We start from the raw sequence: 17086 nt of genomic DNA, 5'->3' as shown, positions 1-17086 counted from the left end.
TTGTAGGCGAGTTCTAGGATCTTCTGGTCATTGATGTCCTCATGTATCAGGGGGTGAGGTGGAGGCCCCGTGATTGGGCTCAGGGGTCTTCCCCATCCCTCAGACACAGGGTCCTGACAGCGCTCACTAGAGGTCTTCTTCACTACTGTGTAATCCTGGTTATGGAGAGACACTTTATCTATCTAGTAGACAACTTCATCCAGCACCATGACAACCAGCACAGCAGAGTCCTGCAGCCACTGAGGCCCCTGATCATGTGACCCCTGACTCCTCCCCTCCTGTGACCTCATCACAGGTCCTGTGCGCACAGAACAGTCATATGTGTGGTGGCGGCTCTGCAGGTGGAGGTATGTGGAGATTCCCCATTACTGGGCATTAACCCCTTCAGCACGGAGACTCTTTTGGGGTCTCTGTGTGGTGTGAACAGTGAGGTAACAGCTGTGGACAGAATGCGGCTTAGCTGGTTCCCGTCCACATTAGATCCATTCAGACGACTGCAGGATGAAGGACAGAAGCCCAGAGAAGTCCTCACACAGCGCCATTATTCCTCTCCTAGCTCCAGCACAGTAATGTAGATACTGGTGATTATCTCTCCATTACGAGTATCGGGGGAGTTCTAGACCGCGCCCCATATGTCTTGTGTCTGTTATACGGCCAATATACATTCGGGCATTGCCTGCCATACACTGTAGTGCTGTAGCCATGTTTTCTACTGGCATTACTGCGATTGTCCGGCCGCATCTTGTTATCGGTAGTGATGAGGGAACGTGCTCGGATAAGGGGTTAACAGAGCGCACTCTAGCATAACTGAGTATCATCGGAGTGCTCGTATATCATGTTCGAGTCCCTGTGTCTGCATGATTTGCGGCTGTTAAACAGCTTCAACACGTGAGGATTCCCCAATAAACAGGGAATCCCTGCATGTGTTGAGGCTGTCTAACATCTGCAAATCATGCAGACACAGGGACTCGAACATGATATACGAGCACGCCAAAGATACTCAGTTATACTTGAGCGTGCTCGATTAACCCCTTATCCAAAGATCATTTGCTGATCACTAGTTATTGGATAATTACTCAAAGTCAGTATAGTGCTATAATCAGACGTTCATGTATCTGCAACTATAATAACCTACATATGTGACACAGGAACTAGGGCAGTATAAAATATAACATTTATTGATAAAGACAATAAAATATATATATACTGTGGCAAGACGACTCGCTCGGCTCTCCAGGAGGCAGACTCAGGACACACGTTCTAAGGTTACCTTTCTGCTGGTTTATTGTCTGGCATAAACTCGTGCAGGGTTTCGCAGAAAAAATAAACAAGACCCCTCTGGGTTAAATGGAAAAACAAAACAAAGTATAGCTCCATCCATAGTTGAGCGGGTTCCGCCCGATCTCGGTAGCATAAACTGCACAGGTAACAAGCTCTGCAGCTTCCACAATACTGTCTGGAGACTTCCCTCTCCAGACCACACTTCACAGGGAAAAAAAACAGGACTGAGCTTTTACACATTGCTCAGCCACACCCTGAGGGGAGGTAGGGGGAATGGTGTCCCGCCCTCTTTGCCATTCCCATAAAACCGCACACCCTTTAACAGAGTAAATCTACCAGCATATAACATGCTGGCAGAAAAATAAAGTAGGTCTTAGTTCACACAGGAGAGCATCCTGAGTGATACATACCTCCCCTCACATATAAAACCAGTGACACTGTCACATATTCCCCCCCCTCTGCCCAAAGCCGGGGGTTTGGGCACCTTCTGACACCAGGCAGGGAATCCTAGAGAGGGCATCTGCATTCCCATGTAACTTCCCGGGCCTATGCTCCACGTGAAAGTTAAACTCTTGAAGTCCTAGGAACCATCTAGTTACCCTGGCATTTTTACCCCTCTTCTCCCTCAACCATCTCAACGGGGCATGGTCTGATACTAATTTAAACTTCCGGCCTAGTAGGTAATATTTCAGTGTATCCACGGCCCATTTTATGGCTAAACACTCTTTCTCTACTATGGCGTAGTTCTTCTCGCAGGAGGACAGCTTTCGGCTTAGATAGAGAATGGGATGTTCTTCCCCATTTATCTCTTGGGAGAGTACAGCCCCTAGACCAACCTCTGAAGCGTCCCTCTGGACTACAAATTCTTTCTTGAAGACCAGGACCGGCTGCTTGCACAGTGTTAGCTTCAACTGTTGAAACGCGGTCTCCGTTTCTTCCGTCCATTTCACCATGATTGATTTGGTGCCTTTTAGAAGATTCGTTAGTGGCGCGGCAATCATAGCGAAATTCGGGATAAACCTCCGGTAGTATCCCACCATTCCCAGGAATGCTCTCACCTGCTTCTTCGAGAGTGGTTGCGGCCAGGTTTGAATTGCCTCCACTTTCTTGATTTGCGGCTTTATTTCGCCTCTCCCAACAACATAGCCCAGGTACTTGGCCTCCTCCTTTCCGATGGCACACTTTCTCGGATTTATGGTAAATCCTGCCTTCCTTAGCGCGTCCAGAACGGCCTGTAGTTTAGGTAGGTGACTAGCCCAGTCTGGGCTAAAGACCTCAATGTCGTCGAGGTAGGCTGCGGCATACTTCTTATGTGGGGCTAGGATCCGATCCATAGCCCCCTGGAAAGTGGCTGGGGCCCCCTGTAGTCCGAATGGCATCTGCGTGTATTGAAAACACCCATCAGGTGTCGAGAAAGCCGTCTTCTCCTTAGCCATTTGGGACATGGGGATCTGCCAGTAGCCCTTCGTCAGGTCAAGAGTGGTGATGTACCTCGCCGGTCCAAGCCTCTCGATGAGTTTGTCGACACGGGGCATCGGGTACGCGTCACACTTGGATACCTCATTCAGTCTGCAGTAGTCATTACAAAACCTCCACTCTCCATTGGGTTTCGGCACGAGGACGATTGGGCTCAACCACCCACTCTTTGACTCCTCTATTACTCCGAGGTCTAACATCCTCTTCACCTCGGCCGAGATCACCTCCCGGCGTCCTTCTGGAATCTGATACGGCTTCAGATTCACTCGTACGTGCGGCTCTGTCAGCACATCATGCTCTACCACTTGAGTATGCCCCGGCAACTCTGAGAACAGCTCCCGATTCCGCTGTAGTAATTCTCGACACTGTTGCTTCTGGGCCGGTGATAGAGTCTCTGCAATAGTGACCTCCTCCACCTTGCCTTCTGGTGCGGCTCCCAGGCAAGGAGTTTCCACAGGTTCACGGTCCCGCCACGGCTTGAGCAAATTTACATGATATATTTGATGCGGCTTTCTTCGGCCAGGCTGGTGGACTTTATAATTAACCTCGCTGACTTTCTCCACCACCTCGTATGGACCTTGCCATTTGGCGAGGAACTTGCTCTCGACGGTAGGGATCAGCACCAAAACACGGTCCCCGGGCTGGAACTGTCTTAGTCTCGCCAACCGGTTATAGACCCTCGCCTGGGCTTCCTGCGCCTGGAGGAGATGTTCCTTCACGATGGGCATCACCTTTGACATTCTCCCCTGTAACTGGGCGACATGTTCGATGATACTCCGGTGTGGTGTGACTTCAGCCTCCCAAGTTTCCTTGGCGATGTGTAGGAGACCTCTTGGATGCCGCCCATATAGGAGCTCAAATGGAGAGAAGCCAGTGGAGGCTTGAGGAACTTCTCTGACCGAGAAAAGCAGAAATGGGAGCAGGTAGTCCCAGTCTCGCCCATCCATTTCAACAACCTTCTTGAGCATCGCCTTTAAGGTCTTGTTGAAGCGTTCTACTAGGCCGGCCATCTGTGGATGATAAACCGAGGTCCGAAGCTGAGTTATCTGAAGGACTCTGCAAAGCTCCTTCATCACCTTGCTCATGAAGGGGGTTCCTTGGTCTGTCAGAATCTCTTTTGGTAGACCTGTCCGAGCAAAAATATGGACCAGCTCTCGGGCTATACTTTTACTGGACATGTTCCTTAGGGGAACCGCTTCCGGATACCGAGTCGCATAGTCCATGACGACCAGGATATATTGGTGGCCCCGAGCTGATTTAACTAAGGGGCCCACGAGGTCCATGGCAATCCTCTCAAAGGGAACCTCTATCACAGGTAGTGGGACTAAGGGGCTACGGAAGTGGAAGGAGGGAGCGGTTATTTGGCAGGTGGGGCAGGACCTACAATAGTTTTGAACTTTTCGATAACACCCTGGCCAATAAAACCTTCTCAATATCCTCTCCTGAGTTTTCTCGACCCCTAGGTGTCCCCGCAGAACATGTGAATGGGCCATATGTAGCACCCGCCGTCTGTATGGCCCCGGCACTAACAGCTGTTCCACTATCTCACCGCCCCTCAGTTTGGCCACCCGATATAGCAACTCCCCCTGCACTGCAAAGTGGGGGAATCTGGTGTCGGCCCCTGGCTCTTGGGCAACCCCATTACATACAGTAACCTGGTAGGAACGCCCCTTTTAAGGTCAGGTCTCGAACTTGAGCAGTCCAAAAGTTCTCTCTGGACATATCTAACGCAGGGAGGTCGGCCTCCTCGGTCACCATCTCACCCTCATCACCGACAAGGACGCACAGTGGGAACTCCTCCATCTGAGACTTCGTCCGGGGTTCTTCTTCAAGGACCTGGATTTTCCCCATGCTACTTAGTCCAGTTCCCTTCCCCCACAAGTCCCAGAATAAGGAAAAATCACGGCCCAATATGACGGGATGTATCCGGTCCTTTACTACCCCGACTTCATGGGACTGGGCACCACAGTCTGTCCCCACTGTTACTGTGGCCACGGGATAGTCCTTGGCGTCACCATGGATGCACCGAACGCCCAGGGTTTTGGAAGGGATCAACTGGTGGGGAAGGGATGCTCTGATCAAGGTCACCAGACTCCCGGAGTCCAACAGCCCAAGCACTTTTACTCCATTAATGGACACTGCACACGCCTGCGGCCCCTCACCGGGTCGACAGTCCACGCTACAGGCTGGATAGACATAATAGGAGACCCGCCTGCCTAGGCTGCAGTCCATGGGCTCAGGGGATATTTGACACCTGGCTGCTACATGTCCAGGGTTGTGACACCACCAGCAAACTAGATCTTTACCAACTGTTCTAACGGCACCTTCAGTGGGAGTGGGACGCCCCCCCAGTGGTGGCTCTAGAGTCCTTCCGTGGTGAACCCGCCCCCCTTTCGGTATCCCAGTAGGGAGAAGTGACTGCATCCGGTTTCCCAAGAGATCTCTCGACTACCTGGTACCTCACTACCAGGCCGATGAAGTCATCTGCGTTCTGGGGATCACCCTGGGCAACCCAGGTCTGTACTGGCTTGGGAAGGGAATGCATGAATCTGTCAATCACCACCCGCTCAACCATCTGGGCCGGAGTGGAGGACTCCGGTTGTAGCCACTTCTGAACCAGGTGCAGGAGGTCAAACATCTGCGAGCGAGGGGGTTTGTCGCTAGCATACGCCCAGTGATGAACTCGTTGGGCTCTCACCGCCATATTTACTCCCAGACGTGCTAAGATCTCTATCTTTAGTTTGGGATACTCCTTAGCATCTTGCAGCGCCAAGTCAAAATACACCTTCTGGGGTTCACCCGATAAATATGGCGCCAGAACCTCTGCCCACTGTGCTGGTGGAAGTCTCTCCCGATCAGCCACCCTCTCAAAAACAGTCAGAAATGCTTCTACATCATCCCCAGGGGTCATCTTCTGCATGGCCCGCCTTACCGCCTTCCTGACCTGAGAATCATCAGTCGGCCCTGGGGGTGGGGCGGCCGCCCTGCTCTGGATGGCGTCCGCCAAAAGCTGTATCTGCTGTTGCGCCTCCTGCTGGTGCTGCTGCTGCGACTTTTGCTGCAACTGGATTTGCTGAAGCAACAGTTTGGTCATCTCCTGGTGCTGCTGCTACATGCTCTGCTGGGCCTGTAGGTGTTGCTGCTGCATGCTCTGCTGGGCCTGGACCAGGTGCTTAACGAGCTCCTCCATGCTGCTGGACTTCTCTGGCTGGCTGGCAGCCTTCACCCAGGACATCCACCGGTCTTTGTGGCAGGTACACGTGTTCCTGGAATCCTGCACGCACTCTCACACCAACTGTGGCAAGACGACTTGCTCGGCTCTCCAGGAGGCAGACTCAGGACACACGTTCTAAGGTTACCTTTCTGCTGGTTTATTGTCTGGCATAAACTCGTGCAGGGTTTCGCAGAAAAAATAAACAAGACCCCTCTGGGTTAAACGGAAAAACAAAACAAAGTATAGCTCAGTCCATAGTTGAGCGGGTTCCGCCCGCTCTCGGTAGCATAAACTGCACAGGTAACAAGCTCTGCAGCTTCCACAATACTGTCTGGAGACTTAGCTCTCCAGACCACACTTCACAGGAAAAAAAAAACAGGACTGAGCTTTTACACATTGCTCAGCCACACCCTGAGGGGAGGTAGGGGGAATGGCGTCCCGCCCTCTTTGCCATTCCCATAAAACCGCACACCCTTTAACAGAGTAAATCTACCAGCATATAACATGCTGGCAGAAAAATAAAGTAGGTCTTAGTTCACACAGGAGAGCATCCTGAGTGACACATACCTCCCCTCACATATAAAACCAGTGACACTGTCACAATATATATATATTTATATTTATGTGTGTATGGGAAAAGTAACACAACAGAAAAGTCACAAAGGGGTAGTAGCTATTACATTATGTTCATACAGAAATCAATCAATCATAAACCAGAACAAGACATAAATGTGCAACAGGGTCCCTAAATATATTACAGGCTAAAGTGCATAGTGCTGATTGTAAAGTCTAAAGAGACAAAAACATAGTTACACGGTCATTGAAAAGGTGATATAAAGCAAATCTATGTATGGAGAAAGTAAGATAGCCAATACTGACCCAAGTGACCAGATCCAACGCGCGTTTCGCCAGAGGCTTTAACGATGATATGATGTCAGAGAATAGACAGGAGATATTTAACAAGAATTGGGCCAATCATGAATGTGCATAATAAATACCTGATGGGTCTCATGTGTTTGAGTATGGCGCCATGTTGAATAAGCCAAACGCCGCCTCCCCATGGTGAGCTGCGGCTCCAAAGAGCGCAGGGCATATGGAGAAGGCGGTGTCGGCGTGCGTGTCACCCTGGAACGCAGAAGCGGAAATGACGTGACGAGCCCAGGGGATGGGGATGACTCGGCACCCGGGCCTTAATGCATGGACTTGGGGGATGTCGCGGTAGTCGCTTCCCAGGCCTGTACCCTGGGGTCACTCTTCAAAAGGGGATAATGAAAGTTCGTGACACCACCTGTGGTTCCTGGTGAGGATCACCAGCGCTGCAGCAGTCCTCTGAGGCCGGTGTTAAGCAGCTTGGGTGGTATGGCTCCCCACAGGTGGAGCAGGGCCTCAGGGCAGCGTGGGTGCAGGGATGCAGGACAGAGGGGACCTAGCCAGGTCAGAGTAAGAACAGGGACACACACGATAGTCACTTCAGTACCTTTTACTGTTGTTAATTCAGGCACCTTCCGGAGCACTGTAGGGTGAGGGGTGCAAATCAGGACTCTCCCCAGTGAGCGGGTGTAGGGCCTCCTGTTTCTTGTCTTTGTTTAGTAAGTCTCTGACCTGCTTGGAGCTAGGCCTAACTTGGTTTCTGTCCTGCACTGGCTGATCTTGTGGTAGGGCCTTTGGTTGGAGATCACTCTCCCTGCTTGCGGGGCCTCCGTGACTCCTGGCTCTGGTATGTATCAGCTCTTGGGTGATCCTGGGACCTGAAGTCTTCCAGGGGTTCCAGTTGTCTTTACAGGGGATATAGGGCCCTGTAGACGCGGACCCGGTGTCCGGTAGATGCTTTTGGGGTGAGCTGGTACAGCTCCTCTGCCCCCTATGTTGCTCACTCCACTAGCCTTCGGCCTACTCAGGGCCCTCACTAGGCTACACACAGCAGCAGGCTAACTGCTTCTTCACCGCTCTTATGGCGTCGGCACACCTTAAGCTCACTATCCTGAGCTTACTGAGTTCACTGAGCTACACTCTAGACTCTTTCACTAGATGAACTCGACTCACTGAGTCTGACTAGGATCTGTACTTAGCTCTGTACTCTAGCAGACTGCCTGCCTAACTCCACCCTCCGTATATATATATAACCCTATCCGGGCTCCCTCTGGTGGTCTGATGTGGTAGGATGGAGGTGTGTTTATGCTCTGAGGGGCTCTTGTGGAGAAATCCGTCAATGCACCCCTCTGGGATCTGTGGCACCAATGCGTAGCAGGGCGCCACAGACGCATATAGCGTCATTAAAGTGGGCGGAGTTAATGTGCGCTCCACAGTTGGAACGCATATAGATAAAAGAAGAGAAAAGACAGTGTGGTGTGAGTGGGTGTAAGTGGAGGTGAAGAAAATGGTGAAAAATGAATGGCAAAGGAATAGATGAAAATGAAAAAAGGAATGTATAAACAGTAATACACCCCTAAAGTGATAATGTGCAATTTGTATATAGATGAGAAAATAGATCAATGGGCACAGTACATGTTCAGTCACTTGTGCAAAAAGTATACTTATATATCTGTAATAAATATAATGCCATAAAGTGATATGCAATATGATTAAGAATAAAAAAATAAAAAAATATATAATAATATAAAAAATATAATAATAGAGAAGTCCACAATGACAATGTGCAAACAGTGCAAAAGTGCAGGTATAATACTACTTGATGTCACAAAGTGACAAGTGCTATGATAAAGAAAGCTAAAAATAAACGATAAAAATAAAAAATAAATAATAAAAAATACAAAAAAGAAAAACAATTAATTGAAAGAGTTGAATAGATAGTTTAAAATTGTTACCACAAAGTGACACGTGCTAAAAATGAAAAAAAAATGAAAGTGCACAGCTGTGTGTATTAATGACAATAAAAATTGCACATACCCCAAATTGGTAATGAAGAAATAATAAGAGAATGAAAAAAATTATGTATATAAAAATAAATATAAATATGAAAAGTTTATGTGAAATCATAGCACTTGTCACTTTGTGACATCAAGTAGTATTATACCTGCACTTTTGCACTGTTTGCACATTATTTTGCACATTGTCATTGTGGACTTCTCTATTATTATATTTTTTATATTATATATTTTATATTATATTTATTACAGATATATACAGTACAGACCAAAAGTTTGGACACACCTTCTTCTCATTTAAAGATTTTTCTGTATTTTCTTGACTATGAAAATTGTACATTCACACTGAAGGCATCAAAAATATGAATTACCACATGTGGAATTATATACTTAACAAAAAAGGGTGAAACAACTGAAAATATGTCTTATATTTTAGGTTCTTCAAAGTAGCCACCTTTTGCTTTGATGACTGCTTTGCACACTCTTGGCATTGTCTTGATGTGCTTCAAGAAGTAGTCACCGGAAATGGTTTTCACTTCACAGGTGTGCCCTGTCAGGTTTAATAAGTGGGATTTCTTGCCTTATAAATGGGGTTGGGAGCATCAGTTGTGTTGTGCAGAAGTCTGGTGGATACACAGCTGATAGTCCTACTGAATAGACTGTTAGAATTTGTATTATGGCAAGAAAAAAGCAGCTAAGTAAAGAAAAACGAGTGTCCATCATTACTTTAAGAAATGAAGGTCAATCAGTGCGAAAAATTGGGAAAACTTTGAAAGTGTCCCCAAGTGCAGTTGCAAAAACCATCAAGCGCTACAAAGAAACTGGCTCACATGAGGACCGCCCCAGGAAAGGAAGAGCAAGAGTCACCTCTGCTTCTGAGAATAAGTTTATCCAAGTCACCAGCCTCAGAAATCGCAGGTTAACAGCAGCTCAGATTAGAGACCAGGTCAATGCCACACAGAGTTCTAGCAGCAGACACATCTCTTCAACAACTGTTAAGAGGAGACTTTGTGCAGCTGGCCTTCATGGTAAAATAGCTGCTAGGAAACCACTGCTAAGGACAGGCAACAAGCAGACGAGACTTGTTTGGGCTAAAGAACACAAGGAATGGACATTAGACCAGTGGAAATCTGACCTTTGGTCTGATGAGTCCAAATTTGAGATCTTTGGTTCCAACCACCGTGTCTTTGTGCGACGCAGAAATGGTGAACGGATGGACTCTACATGCCTGGTTCCCACCGTGAAGCATGGAGGAGGAGGTGTGATGGTGTGGGGGTGCTTTGCTGGTGACACTGTTGGGGATTTATTCAAAATTGAAGGCATACTGAACCAGCATGGCTACCACAGCATCTTGCAGCGCTTGCTATTCCATCCGATTTGCATTTAGTTGGACCCTCATTTATTTTTCAACAGGACAATGACCCCAAACACCCCTCCAGGCTGTGTAAGGGCTATTTGACCAAGAAGGAGAGTGATGGGGTGCTACGCCAGATGACCTGGCCTCCACAGTCACCAGACCTGAACCCAATCGAGATGGTTTGGGGTGAGCTGGACCACAGAGTGAAGGCAAAAGGGCCAACAAGTGCTACGTATCTCTGGGAACTCCTTCAAGATTGTTGGAAGACCATTTCAGGTGACTACCTCTTGAAGCTCATCAAGAGAATGCCAAGAGTGTGCAAAGCAGTCATCAAAGCAAAAGGTGGCTACTTTGAAGAACCTAGAATATAAGACATATTTTCAGTTGTTTCACACTTTTTTGTTAAGTATATAATTCCACATGTGTTAATTCATAGTTTTGATGCCTTCAGTGTGAATGTACAATTTTCATAGTCATGAAAATACAGAAAAATCTTTAAATGAGGTGTGTCCAAACGTTTGGTCTGTTCTGTATATACACAAAAGCACATATTATGACAGAATTAGTTGTCTATGTGCATGAAAAATAAAGTGCAATGTGAAATATAATAACTGTACACATATATATAGAATATGTACCTAAAGTTACACATGCAAACATATATTAAGTGTGTACCCATGAACAATTCTTATATGCATAAAAAAAACAATAGAATAAGAGGGATACGTAGATTAATGTCTATACGGGTCCGTTTAAATGGTCTTAAATATCCAGGAAAATCACAAGACTGAAATATTATTATTTTATATAGCGCCATTGATTCCATGGTGCATGAGAAAGGGTTACACACGAAATACAGATATCACTTACAGTAAATGACCTAACAATGATAGACTGGTACAGAGGGAAGAGGACCCTGCCCTCGCGGGCTTACATTTATAGGATGGTGGGGAAGGAGACAGTAGGTTGGGGGGTTGCTGCAGCTCTGGTGGTGGTGAGGCGGCAGCGTGGTCATTGCAGGTTCTAAGCTTTCTTGAAGACATGGGTTTTCAGGTTCCGTCTGAAGGATCCGAATGTGGCAGATAATCGGACTTGTTGAGGCGCAGAATTCCAGAAGATGGGGGATATTCGGGAGAAGTCTTAGAGGCGATTGGGTGAGGAACGAATAAGTGTGGAGGAGAAAAGGAGATCTTGGGAAGACCGGAGATTACATGAGGGAATATATTGGGAGATTAGTTCAGAGATGAACAGAGGAGAAAGGTTATAGATGGCTTTGTAGGTCAGTGTTAGTAGATTGAACTGGATACGCTGGGCAATTGGGAGCCAGTGAAGGGATTTGCAAAGAGAGATGAACTATAAAGCATAGGTTTTGGCTTACAAATTTTATTGTAAAATACTGACCAAATACTGAACATGTGAATGTGGCCTTAATCTTTGTATAGGGATTTTCAGTAACAGCGCGGTCATCTGCGGAGGTTCCCCTATACCTATGATTAGGCTGTGCCACTGTAATTGTACACACGGTTACTTGGTGTAACGCTGGTGGATGTGGACCCACAGGGCCACGGGCCGAGCTTACCCTGGAGGGCATAACTAGGTGTCTACCAGGTCTTCACTAGAGCCTCTGGTGGAGAGGATAGGATGGGCTGCTGGTAGACATCGGGTACTACTGAATGGTAGTCCCCAGGACCGCAGCAGCTGGTGGAAGAGTCAGAGACACGAGTGCGAGGTATAACAGGAGCAACAAACTGGACACTAGCAGAGTGAACTGCCCAGGAACCAACATTCAGCAGAGAGCGGTGGGTGGAGTGGCCTAATATAGGACCTGCCGGCATGGTGGGTGAACAAATGTAATATTATTGTCACACCGCCAAATGGTAAAGATATGAGGGAAAAACCTCGTGCACACACGGCTCCACTCCGTACACCTCGTACACACGCGGCTCCGCTCCATACATACACGGCTCTGCTCCATACACCTCGTACACACGCGGCTCCGCTCCGTACACCTCATAGACGTGCGGCTCCGCTCCATACACCTCGTACACACGCGGCTCCCTTCCGTACACCTCGTACACAGACGTCTCCGCTCCGTACACCTCGTACACAGACATCTCTGCTCCGTACACCTCGTACATAGGCGGCTCCGCTCCATACGCCTCGTACATGCGCAGCTCTGCTCCGTACACCTCGTACACACACGGCTCCGCTCCATACACACACGGCTCCGCTCCGTACACCTCGTACACACGCGGCTCCGCACACCTCGTACACACGAGGCTCCGCTCCGTACATCTCGTACACACGCGGCTCCGCTCCGTACACCTCATAGACACACGCGGTTCCGCTCCGTACACCTCGTACACACGCGGCTCTGCTCCGCACACCTCATACACGCGCGGCTCCACTCCGTACATCTCGTACACACGCTGCTCCGCCCTGTACACCTCGTACACACACGACTCCGCTCCGTACACCTCGTACACACGCAGCTCTGCTCCGTACACTTCGTACACACGCAGCTCCGCTCTGTATATTTCGTACACACGCGGCTCCGCTCCGTACATCTTATACACACACTGCTCCACCCCGTACACATGCGGCTCCGCTCCGTACACCTCGTACATGCGCGGCTCCGCTCCGTACACCTCGTACACGCGCGGCTCCGCTCCGTACACACGAGGCTCCGCTCCGTACACCTCGTACACACACGGCTCTGCTCCGTACACCTTGTACACACACGGCTCCGCTCCGTACACCTCGTACACATGCGGCTCCGCTCCGTACACCTCGTACATGCGCGGCTCCGCTCCGTACACCTCGTACACACACGGCTCCGTTCCGTACACCTCGGACACACGCGACTCCGCTCCGTACACCTCGTACATGCGGCTCCGCTCCGTACACGCGCGGCTCCGCTCCGTATATTTCGTACACACACGGCTCCGCTCCGTACATCTCGTACACACACTGCTCCGCCCCATACACCTCGCACACGCGGCTCTGCTCCGTACACCTCGTACACACGCGGCTCTGCTCCGTACACCTCGTACACACGCGGCTCTGCTCCGTACACCTCGTACACACTCGGCTCTGCTCCGTACACGTCATAGACACACGCGGTTCCGCTCCGTACACCTCGTACACACGCGGCTCCGCTCCGCACACCTCGTACACGCGCGGCTCCGCTCCGTACATCTCGTACACGCGCGGCTCCGCTCCGTACATCTCGTACACACGCTGCTCCGCCCCGTACACCTCGTACACACGCGGCTCCGCTCCGTACACCTCGTACACACGCAGCTATGCTCCGTACACCTCGTACACACGCGGCTCCGCTCCGTACACCTCGTACACACACGGCTCTGCTCCGTACACCTCGTACACACGCGGCTCCTCTCCGTACACACGCGTGGCTCCGTACACCTTGTACACACACGGCTCCGCTCCGTACACCTCGTACACATGCAGCTCCGCTCCGTACACCTCGTACACGTGCGGCTCCGCTCCGTACACCTCGTACACACACGGCTCTGCTCCGTACACCTCGTACACATGCGGCTCCGTTCCGTACACCTCGGACACACGCGGCTCCGCTCCGTGCACCTCGTACATGCCCGGCTCCGCTCCGTACACGCGTGGCTCCGCTCCGTATATTTCGTACACACACGGCTCTGCTCCGTACATCTCGTACACACACTGCTCCGCCCCGTACACCTCGTACACACGCGGCTCCGCTCCGTACACCTCGTACATATGCGGCTCCGCTCCGTACACCTCATACAGACGCGGCTCTGCTCCGTACACCTCGTACACACGCGGCTCTGCTCCGTACACCTCGTACACATGCGGCTCTGCTCCGTACACCTCACAGACACACGCGGTTCCGCTCCGTACACCTCGTACACGCGCGGCTCCGCTCCGCACACCTCGTACACGCGCGGCTCCGCTCCGTACATCTCGTACACACGCGGCTCCGCTCCGTACATCTCGTACACACGCTGCTCCGCCCTGTACATCTCGTACACACGGCTCCGCTCCGTACATCTCGTACACACACGGCTCCACCCCGTACACCTCGTATACATGCGGCTCTGCTCCGTACACCTCGTACACATGCGGCTCTGCTCCGTACACCTCGTACACATGCGGCTCCGCTCCGTACACCTCGTACACATGCGGCTCCGCTCCGTACACCTCGTACACGTGCGGCTCCGCTCCGTACACCTCGTACACATGCGGCTCCGCTCCGTAAACCTCGTACACGCGCGGCTCCGCTCCGTACACCTCGTACACGCGCGGCTCCGCTCCGTACACACGCGGCTCTGCTCCGTACACCTCATACATACACGGCTCTGCTCCGTACACCTCGTACACATGCGGCTCCTCTCCTTACACCTCGTACACACGCGTGGCTCCGTACACCTTGTACACACACGGCTCCGCTCCGTACACCTCGTACACATGCGGCTCCGCTCCGTACACCTCGTACACGCGCGGCTCTGCTCCGTACACCTCGTACACATGCGGCTCCGTTCCATACACCTCGGACACACGCGGCTCCGCTCCGTACACCTCGTACATGCCCGGCTCCGCACTGTACACGTGCGGCTCCGCTCCGTACACCTCGTACACACACGGCTCTGCTCCGTACACCTCGTACACATGCGGCTCCGTTCCATACACCTCGGACACACGCGGCTCCGCTCCGTACACCTCGTACATGCCCGACTCCGCTCTGTACACGTGCGGCTCCGCTCTGTATATTTCGTACACACGCGGCTCCGCTCCGTACATCTTGTACACACACTGCTCCGCCCCGTACACCTCGCACACGCGGCTCCGCTCCGTACACCTCGTACACATGCGGATCCGCTCCATACACCTCATACAGACGCGGCTCTGCTCCGTACACCTCGTACACACGCGGCTCTGCTCCGTACACCTCGTACACACTCGGCTCTGCTCCGTACACGTCATAGACACACGCGGTTCCGCTCCGTACACCTCGTATACACGCGGCTCGGCTCCGCACACCTCGTACACGCGCGGCTCCGCTCCGTACATCTCGTACACACGCTGCTCCGCCCCGTACACCTCGTACACACGCGGCTCCGCTCCGTACACCTCGTACACACGCAGCTATGCTCCGTACACCTCGTACACGAGCGGCTCCGCTCCATACACACGCGGCTCCACTCCGTACACCTCATACACACACGGCTCTGCTCCATACACCTCGTACACACGCGGCTCCGCTCCGTACACGCGCGGCTCCACTCAGTACACCTCGTACACACGCGGCTCCGCTCCGTACACCTCGTACACATGCGGCTCCGCTCCGTACACCTCGTACACATGCGGCTCCGCTCCGTACACCTCGTACACACGGCTCCGCTCCGTACACCTCGTACACATGCGGCTCCGCTCCGTACACCTCGTACACGCGCGGCTCCGTACACCTCGTACACATGCGGCTCCGCTCCGTACACCTCATACAGACGCGGCTCCGCTCCGTACACCTCGCACACACGCGGCTCTGCTCCGTACACCTCGCACACACGCAGCTCTGCTCCGTACACCTCGTACACACGCGGCTCTGCTCCGTACACCTCGTACACACGCGGCTCCGCTCCGTACATACGCGGCTCCGCTCAGTACACCTTGTACACACGCGGCTCCACTCAGTACACCTCGTACACACGCGGCTCCGCTCCGTACACCTCGTACACATGCGGCTCCGCTCCGTACACCTCGTACACATGCGGCTCTGCTCCGTACACCTCGTACACACGGCTCCGCTCCGTACACCTCGTACACATGCGGCTCCGCTCCGTACACCTCGTACACGCGCGGCTCCGTACACCTCGTACACATGCGGCTCCGCTCCGTACACCTCATACAGACGCGGCTCCGCTCCGTACACCTCGCACACACGCGGCTCTGCTCCGTACACCTCGCACACACGCAGCTCTGCTCCGTACACCTCGTACACACGCGGCTCTGCTCCGTACACCTCGTACACACGCGGCTCCGCTCCGTACATACGCGGCTCCGCTCAGTACACCTTGTACACACGCGGCTCCACTCAGTACACCTCGTACACACGCGGCTCCGCTCCGTACACCTCGTACACATGCGGCTCCGCTCCGTACACCTCGTACACATGCGGCTCCGCTCCGTACACCTCGTACACATGCGGCTCTGCTCCGTACACCTCGTACACATGCGGCTCCGCTCCGTACACCTCGTATACGCGCGGCTCCGCTCCGTACACCTCGTACACGCGCGGCTCTGCTCCGTACACCTCGTACACGCGCGGCTCTGCTCCGTACACCTCGTACACGCGCGGCTCTGCTCCGTACACCTCGTACACACGCGGCTCTGCTCCGTACACCTCGTACACACGCGGCTCTGCTCCGTACACGTCGTACACACGCGGCTCTGCTCCGTACACCTCGTACACAAACGGCTCTGCTCCGTACACCTCGTACACACGCGGCTCCGCTCCGTACACACGCGGCTCCGCTCAGTACACCTTGTACACACGCGGCTCCGTACACCTCGTACAAACAAGGCTCCGCTCAGTACACCTCGTACACGCAGCTCCGATCCGTACACCTCGTACATATGCGGCTCTGCTCCGTACACCTCGTACACGCGGCTCTGCTCCGTACACCTCGTACACACACGGCTCCGCTCTGTACACCTCGTACACACACGGCTACGCTCCGTACGCCTCGTACACACGCGGCTCCACTCCGTACGCCTCGTACACGCGCGGCTCCGCTCCGCGTACACCTCGTACACACACGGCTCCGCTCCGTACGCCTCGTACACGCGCGGCTCTGCTCCGTACACCTCGTACACGCG

General features: G+C 52.1%; 1 protein-coding gene across 1 annotated transcript in view; it reads left to right on the top strand.

Annotated features, from left to right (window-relative positions):
• The first annotated feature begins 279 nt into the window (after nucleotides 1-279).
• LOC141176076 (uncharacterized) overlaps nucleotides 280-17086 on the top strand; it is a 43921-nt gene continuing 27114 nt past the window's right edge. The window contains exon 1 of the mRNA XM_073660068.1: nucleotides 280-347. The gene's annotated coding sequence lies outside the window, so the exon portion shown is untranslated. The remainder of the gene's footprint in view (nucleotides 348-17086) is intronic.

This window comes from Phyllobates terribilis, unplaced genomic scaffold (assembly GCF_046119375.1).
Source record: "Phyllobates terribilis strain yellow unplaced genomic scaffold, ASM4611937v1 Scaffold_17__1_contigs__length_24005725, whole genome shotgun sequence".
NCBI classification, from domain to species: domain Eukaryota; kingdom Metazoa; phylum Chordata; class Amphibia; order Anura; family Dendrobatidae; genus Phyllobates; species Phyllobates terribilis.
This window is presented reverse-complemented; position numbering and strand designations above follow the sequence as displayed.